Below are 9,147 nucleotides of genomic sequence, written 5' to 3'. Positions count from 1 at the left end.
CTCTAACAATTTAACTTTCCTCACCGCCATGGGAAGCAAAGCACTGTGCTGGCGTGTGCATGCATTCTATTCTATGAAACCTTCCCATTCCCTTGCTCAATGGATTTTTGATCTAATCCCATTTTCTTAGATCTACTTCATCTCCTAGCTCACCTAAGAAAGCCTCCATAAAGCGGACTAAAAGGCTAAACGATCAGACAGGATACTACATTGTTTCTTGAAAAACAGAAGCTCCCTTACCGATATGCTTTCCTTTGGACAAAACAGAAAAAAAAGGAGAGTAATCAGAACAGAGAGTTTCATCTTTACTTCTTGGTACCATCCGGCATGAATCCACCAAAGTGAGAAGCGAGTCCTCTGAGTTTCTATATGTATGTTACTCAGCCTGGATGGTCAAAGGGACCTATTCAATCCTCTTGTGAGATAAAAGCAGGATTGACATCATCATCATCAGAAAAACAATAGTTCACCCCAGAGGATAACTTGGTGTAAATAAAAACTCTATTAGCTTATGGCTTCAAAGCAGCTGAATCTAACCTTTAATAAATAAAGTTGCTAATCCAGCTGGGTGTCCTCCAGATTTTCTCTCTTCAACCCAATTGAAGAGGCCAGGCTAGAACAATAGATGATGCAGGTAAAAGAACATTCTGCACAGTTGGGACGATATTTAGAAAGCAAGTGCATACTCCGTACCAGTTTCGCACAGCTCTAAAAGTAACCTCATTATAAATTAACTACCGTATTTTTCAGAGTATAAGACGCCCCAGAGTATAAGACACACCTTAGTTTTTGAAGAGGAAAATAAGAAAAAAGCTGATTGGCAGGTGGATCGGCCTCCCGAAATACTGTCCCCAGAGGTGAATTTTAGCAACAGGTTCCTTGGTTGTGAGCTCTGTGCCTTGCTTTTTTTGGCTTTTTTTTCTGCCTCTGAAACTTCTGAAACTCCATTTCAGAAAAAACTGTTTTTCCTACTTCTGAAAACCTCCAAAACAGAGCTTCAGAAAAAAAGCCTCCGAAGCTCTGTTTGGGGGCTTTTTTTCTGAAGCTTCATTTCTGATGTTTTTTTCAGCCTCTGAAACCTCTGTTTGAGAAGCTGGACGAGGCTACATTTGGAGTATAAGACGCACCCAGATTTTCACCCTCTTTTTTTGGGGGGAAAAAGGTGTGTCTTATACTCCGACAAATACGGTACCTCTTTCATCATGTTCAAAATAAGCTGAGTTGGCTTCTTCAGCCTGAACAAGGATGGGACAAGCATTGCCCTGAAACTTCCAGGTTCCATCTTTCAATTTAGCCTTAAATTTCCTTGATGTCAGCTGGTTAATACATGGATGGGAGATTACCGCAAAACCCCATTGCTGTACGTTAGATTTAAACGGTAAAAATGAACCATCAATTTAGTCTGGAACAAAGTGATGCCAAACCACTTCCCTACTTCCTTGTTATCAAAATAACTGCCAGCAATGTTCATCAAGTTTGGGATTTGGAAGAGACTGTTATCTCTGCTGCTTTGGGGGTCTGGGCTGTTTTTTTTTTATTTACTTATTTATATGCCGCCCTTCTCCGGAGACTCAGGGCGGCTTACAATGCGTTAAGCAATAGCCTTCATACTTTTGTATATTTATACAAAGTCAGCTTATTGCCCCCACAATCTGGGTCCTCATTTTACCTACCTTAGAAAGGATGGAAGGCTGAGTCAACCTTGAGCCTGGTGAGATTCGAACTTGCAGTAATTGCAGGCAGCTGAATGTTAATAACAGGCTATTAGCCAGCTGCGCCACCAGGCCCCTGGTTGAGGAGCAGGACAGAGGGACTGTGCTCATTTGTTTAATTCAGTGGGTTTTGCTTTTGAACAGATATGACAGACAGACACAGACTTCAGGGGATAATTAGAAATGCAAAAAAAAAAAACCAATTGCTACCAACCTGCCTTCCACTGAGGACCTGTATACTGCACGAGTCAAAAAGAGGGCTGTGAAAATATCTACAGACCCCTCACATCCTGGACATTAACTGTTTCAACTCCTACCCTCAAAAGGACGCTATAGGGCACTGCACACCAGAACAACTAGACACAAGAACAGTTTTTCCTGAACGCCATCACTCTGCTAAACAAATAATTCCCTCAACACTGTCAAACTAGTTACTAAGTCTGCATTACTATTAAACTTCTCATCGTTCCTATCACCCATCTCCTTCCACTTATGACTGTATGACTGTAACCTTGTTACTGGTATCCTTAAGATTTATAGTGGCTGTTTCCCTATGATTATCATTAAGTGTTGTACCTTATGATTCTTGACGAATGTATCTTGTCTTTTTATGTACAATGAGAGCATATGCACCAAGACAAATTCCTTGTGTGTCCAATCACACTTGACCAATAAAGAATTCTATTCTATTCTATTCTATTCTATTCTATTCTATTCTATTCTATTCTATTCTATTCTATTCTATTCTATTCTATTCTATTCTATTCTATGTAGAATTGGGCAGCCAGTTGACTAGCTGTATTATTGTCTCGGTCCATCCACAAGTACCCAAGACTCCTAGAGAATATAAGTGAGTGTGCAGACACAGTTTTCAAATCAGGAGTGAAATGCTACCAGTTCACTCCAGTTCAGGCGAACCGGTAGCGATAAAAACTACCGGTTCAGGTGAATAGGTAGTACAAAATGCTTTAAAAAGTAAAAAAAAAAAAAAAAGTTGGCCATGCCCACCCAGTCACATGACCCCCCCACCACCAAGCCACACCCACCAAGCCACAGCCACAGAACAGGTAGCAAACATTTTTGCATTTCATCACTGTTTCAAATACCAAATATTTGAATTCATATTTTAGTTGCTATTCTAATATGATTGTGTTTATGATCAAGCAAGAATAACATCAAGAGCTTTCCTTCCCTCCTTCCTTCCTTCCCTCCCTCCCTCCCTCCCTCCCTCCCTCCTTCCTTCCTTCCTTCCTTCCTTCCTTCCTTCCTTCCTTCCTTCCTTCCTTCCTTCCTTCCCAGCTGCCTGCCTGCCTGCCTCCTTCCTTTGTCTTTTCCTTCTATCCTTAAGAATTCTGTCATCCAGGAAAACCAGACAATTAAGCAAAAGAAAGGTTTTGTCTTTCCTACTGCATTAAAAAAAAACAAGCCAAGAATCCAGTCATTTTTGTTTGTTTGTTTTTATTCGCTTAAAGTTGTTGCTGCAAAACGCTGAATAACAATCCGACGATTGTACGTCACAACTTTTGCAACTGCTACACTCTTTCATTTGGCCCAACCAACAGAGCATGAATGGCATTCAAAGATTTACGTAGGTATTTGTCATCCAATAGTCAAGGTGGGGGTCATTTCAGTGCTCCTGTAAAATGTGTTTGCTTTGCCACCAGGGAAGCAACAATTGCAGTATTGTTTTATTGTTTTTGCAAATTGATTTAATTAAAAACGTTAATGAGCTTTATTTTGGGAAAAAAACAAGTATTTTTCTTGCACCCTCTTTATGAGAAAAACTACTCAACATATGGTTTCCTAGGAAAATTGAACTGAAGGGCAGGAATGGGCTATTAAAATAAAGGCAAATAATACAAAAGAGTTGTTAAAAAGCATCCCCCCTGGTTTGTATGGCTATCCCTGCCTTAACGGCACTATTTCATTTGGAGAAAATTGTTTTCACTGGAGAATTTCGGCAGAATTTCTGACCGTGAATATTCAGCAAAACATGTGCAGCTTTTGCTATTTATGAATAGACAGAATATTTCAGAAGCAATCAGGCATTTAGCATTGTTTAATTTATTAAAATTGTTAAAGGAACAGGGCAATTAATTTGAGCCTTCTTCCAATCCTTACATACAGTTGTCTTGTTGCTGTCAGCCTAAGAGAAACAAGACCAGATAAATTAATTCCTTCTTTTTCCCAGTTGCCTGCCTCCTTTCCTTTCCTTTCCTTTCCTTTCCTTTCCTTTCCTTTCCTTTCCTTTCCTTTCCTTTCCTTTCTTTTCCTTTCCTTTCCTTCCCTTCCCTTCCCTTCCCTTCCCTTCCCTTCCCTTCCCTTCCCTTCCCTTCCCTTCCCTTCCCTTCCTTCTTTTCCAAGCTGCATCCCTCCCTCCCTTCCTTACCTAGCTTCCTCCCTCCCTTCCTTTCCCAGGTCCGTCCATCCCTCCTTCCTTCCTTCCTTCCTTCCTTCCTTCCTTCCTTCCTTCCTTCCTTTCTGCCTTCCTGCCTTCCTTCCTGCCTGCCCGCCTTCCTTCCTTCCTTCCCTCCTTCCCGCCTTCCTGCCTGCCTGCCTGCCTGCCTTCCTTTCCTTCTTTCCTTCTTTCCTTCCTTCCTTTTCCCAGCTTCCTTCCAGAATAGAGCTGGAAAGGACCTTGGATGTCTTCTAGTCCAACTCCCTGCTCAAGCAGGAGACTCTACAATTTCAGATAGATGGCTGTCCAGTATCTTAAAACTCTCGAGTGATGAGACACCTACAACTTCTGTAGGCAAGTTGTTCCACTGGTTAATTGTTCTCACTGTTAGGAAGTTTCTCTTTAATTCCAGGTTGCTTCTCTCCTTGATTAGTTTCCATCCATTGTTTCTTATCTTGCCTTCTGGTGCTTTGGAAAATAAGTTGACCCCCTGTACTTTGTGGTACTCGGTCAAATACTGGAATACTGCTGTCATGTCACCCCTTTTCTCTAGACTAGCCATATCCAGTTCCTGCAACCGTTCTTCATATGTTTTAGCCTCAACGCTTTTAATCATCCTAATTGTCCCGCTCTGCACTTTTTTCAAGGTCTCAACATCTTTTTGTAATGTGGTGACCAAAACTGGATGCTGTATTCCAGATATGGTCTTACTAAGATTTTATAAAGCGGTACTTAATTGGGATGTAATTTCCCCGGCTAAAGTGTCATAGTTGCTTGCCATTAATTACAACATTTTCCAAAGGCTCAAGAGTGTGTATAAGATTTATGCTGGTATCCATATATGAGGGGAATTTTCCAAAAATGGTTGCCCTTCAGGTTCTTTGAGACCATACAATGCCCAATATCGCAATGTACCATAGTTGAGTTATAAGGAACACGACAGTCTGTTGTTGAATGCTGACCCCACTACCTGTGCCTGGACTTGTGGCCATTTCACTTAATACTATTTACTGAAGCTCTCATAGATCAATGAACCAGAAGCTTGTTTCATGCTCAGGACAATGAACCATCATTCCTTTCCAATTCAGTCTCATTGGGTTTTCCTACTTGCTCTCTTTCATTCTTATGGATATGTAATTTCCATGGCACCAATACTTTACTTTATTGTCATTGCGCATGGTACAATGAAATTAAATGCCGTCTTCAGTGTACATTATAACTATAAAAATAAAAACACAAACATGTAGTACAGTGGACTAAAGCACTGTTATTAACATCTGCTGCTTGCAATTACTGCAAGTTCAAATCTCACCAGGCTCAAGGTTGACTCAGCCTTCCATCCTTTCAGAGGAAGGTGAAATGAGGACCCAGATTGTGGGGGCAATAAGCCGACTTTGTATAAATATACAAAAGTATGAAGGCTATTGCTTAACGCATTGTAAGCCGCCCTGAGTCTCCGGAGAAGGGCGGCATATAAATTAAAAGCAATAAATAAATAAATTCTTTACATTCTATATAATTGAAATTGAAAACCCGATATTGCACTATACCGTAGAATTCAATATGGTTATTGCCCTGGGATAGAAGCTGTTTTTCAGCCTATTTGTCCTTTTTTTTTATTATCCTGTACCATCTGCCTGATGGTAATAGTTTAAAAAAAAGGGTGCCCAGGATGAAATGGATCTTTAAGAATGTTTTGAACTTTCTTAAGGCAGTGGGGGATATAAAGCTCTTCCAAAGAGGGGAGGGGCAACCAGTGATCCTCTGGGCAATGACGTTAGCCCTCTGGAGCGCTGTCCTATCTGCCACTGTGCAATTGGCAAACCATACACAGGTGTGGTAAGTTAAAATACTCTCTATGGTACAGCGGTAGAAGGCCACCAGCAGTTTTTCATAAAACCTATTCAGCAATACCTTTTGACTTGTTTTAAACTTCTGCTCTGGGGTTTCCAAAAGTCCTCTGTCCAAGTCTAATCAGGTCTATTTATCTCATGCCCAGCTGTCATTCCATTTCCCAAAGTTGAGTTAGGCTGAATGTTCATCTCATCGTTCAATGTTATTTTTTTTTTAACCAGAACATTATTTTCATTTTTAAAAACAAAACAAAACAAAGAAACGATTTTGGTGCAAATGCATTTTTATTTTATTTTAGCATAGCTTCTGCCATCCTCCAGAATAGCAAAGGGCAATTCTCACTGCCCACTGCCTTCTGTTACAAAGGTAGGAAAATCAAACTTTCAAAATTTATATCTAAATTATACTACGGAGATTTGTGAACTTCATTCTTGATTAAGGTTGGGGTGGCAGGGTAAAAAGCGGTCAGCGGTCATGTCCTTGGAAACCTGGTTCAGCCGTCTGGTTATATCCGATCTGCTAAACAAACAAGCAAAATAACAATTATCAAGATTTCCAGTCTTAATTTGTAGAAATAAATTCGCTTTCTGCAAATCCAGATATCACAGCTTTGTTTAATGGCTTTTAGGGTAGTGATAAAGATTTCATTGTAGGAAGTACAAATAGATATAATGGCTCTTTCCCCCCACCCCTTTTATTTAGAAGTAATATAAAGATGTTAAGTATTGGAAACATAATACGCCTTTTGTTTTAAAGAATGCAGAGAATCTTGCCACAATTGTTAAGTCATGCTTGATCTGCAGTCAGTACATTCTCTAGAAAGTGCAAGGAAAGTACAAATAAATTCTTGGTTCAAAAACTGCATGCAGAAAACATGGAATTTAATGTGTACTAAAGAGTGCATATAAAGGGAACCTGTTGTGGCTCTGACCCCCGAGCCCATCTTATCGGAGGAAGAAGGCTCCGAAAGGGAAGGAGAGGAGTTGGCCGGGCCTCCCTCTCCAGGACTCTCCTCTCTGGCAATGCCTCAGGTGTCTCCCGAAGGAGAAGAGTTTGGCCAGGAGCCAGGTATCCCCGAGCAGTCGCAGTCGGACAGTGACGGAGATGAGTCTTGGCTGGATCCACGCCAGCGTCGGAGAGATAAGCGCACGCAACAGAAAAGGAGGCGTGCCAGAGATTAGGCTGAGCCACTGGACCACACCCCACAGGGCATAAAAGGGAGTGTGGTGGCCAGTCAAGCCTTGTGACGAACAAAGCTGAAAGCATTGCCGGACTTTTGCTATAGGCTTTGCTGGACCACATTTGTGAACTGGACTTAATTTACCCTGTACTTATTGAACATTTACTTTGATGTACAAAAGCGGAGAGAAGTTCTCTCCTCCCTTCGTAAGTAAAAGACTCTTGGCAGGCAGCCACTAGGTTGCTGCCAAGTTCCGTTATCAAAAGGGAGTTTCTTGTCAGCTGGTTTGGTTTTTAACTCTTGGACGTCTGTTGGTGTGCGTGTGTGGGACGGGGACAGAACAGAACCCCATCAAAAGTACATGACTAACAGAACTGTGCAAGCAGAAATAAATGTAAATCTTTCTTCCTTTTTATAAAGCAAGGAAACATCCAAACTACTGTAGAAATTGGACTGAATATATTGAAACTGGTAAAAACTGCCCATCATTGTGTTCATTCCTATTCTGAACGCAGGTTCTTGGGAACAAGGACAAGACAGGTTATCAAGGTTTTTCAGGAGAATTTAGCTTGCCATTTGGATGCCTGCTACAAAGATATTTGTCTGATAAACCTCAGGCTTTTCATATACAGTCCATAATGGTATTTGGACATATTAGACTTTTCCTGAATGAAGACATGTTACTATCTGAACTAACAAACCCCAAACCCCAGGATTTCCTTAGCCTACTTGAATACAACCATGATGTCTGACATTTTGGGAACAAATGTCATGCCAAGCCTTCAGAATTAAAATCCCACATATATATCATTTGTGGAGATAATAGCGTTCTTAAACAACAGATGTTTAAGATGAGGTTGCATTTGTACAGAATAAACTGGCTTACTTATCAGCTAGAATATCTTTATGATTTGATATTTCAAAGAGGAACTCAAAACACTTGAACTATTGATGATTCGCTGTGATGAGTGAATCCAAATCATGGCTTCTTTCAGGAATCAAGTTTAGCATGTGCAGCAAATACAATCCTGACATAGTTGTTAGCCAGGCCAAGGTCCTTTGTAAAGAGGACTATTCATATTTGGTTTTTAGTTAAATAATTGTTAATTAGAAATACTCACCTATTAAAGACCCAGGGCCTAAAATAGAATAAAATAACAGTTATTTTCCAACTGGTAGGTTACAGGATGGCTAATAGGTTGCAGAGGTTACTGAAGTTGTCTACTCAAGATTATTCAAATAGTTTACTGCTGAATAGATTGTTAAGTAAACAGATAACTGAATAGGTTACTAGTAAGCAAGAGTAATCAAAGCTCGTGCATTACATTCTTTTTCCTTGCATAATTCACAATGGTTGTAATCTGAGTTGTAAAGCCAGAAAAAGGTGAAAGAATTGGGGTGTAGGTAATATTTATCTAGGTTTTTTTATTCTGCCACCATACTCAATCATTGCCAGGTCATAATTTGTACCATTTCCATAGTTCTTATTGGAAATCTAAAAAAATAAATTATTATTTTTTTTAGAAAAGTTCTTCCTTGACTTGACTCTGGGGGTTGAAGGCAGTGGTGGAATCCAAATTTTTTTTACTATGATTCTGTGGGTGTGGCTTGGTGGGCATGGCTTGATGGGCATGGCAGGGGAAGGTTACTGCAAAATCTCCATTCCCTCCCCACTCTGGGAACATCCAGAGGTGGTATTTGCCGATTCTCCGAACTGCTCAAAATTTAGGCTACCGGTTCTCTGAACTGCTCAAAATTTACGCTACTGGTTCGCCAGAACCTGTCAGAACCCGCTGGATTTCACCCCTGGTTGAAGGGCTGTGCTTTGTTTCCCCAGGTGTTCCTCCCCCAACCATGGCAAGTCTGTTCCTGGTTGGCTTCCTACATTCCATTCTGCTCAGGTCAAGGGACCCCTTTCTCAGTTGTGGTTATCCATCACTCAGCCATCTGAGTGTGAAGTTGGAACAAGGTAAAGGATGACAGTGAACCGTTCTTATATTTCC

This window comes from Pituophis catenifer, unplaced genomic scaffold, assembly GCF_029215685.1.
Source record: "Pituophis catenifer annectens isolate HBS135680 unplaced genomic scaffold, rPitCat1.0.hap2 SCAF_9, whole genome shotgun sequence".
Classification (NCBI taxonomy): domain Eukaryota; kingdom Metazoa; phylum Chordata; class Lepidosauria; order Squamata; family Colubridae; genus Pituophis; species Pituophis catenifer.
This window is presented reverse-complemented; position numbering follows the sequence as displayed.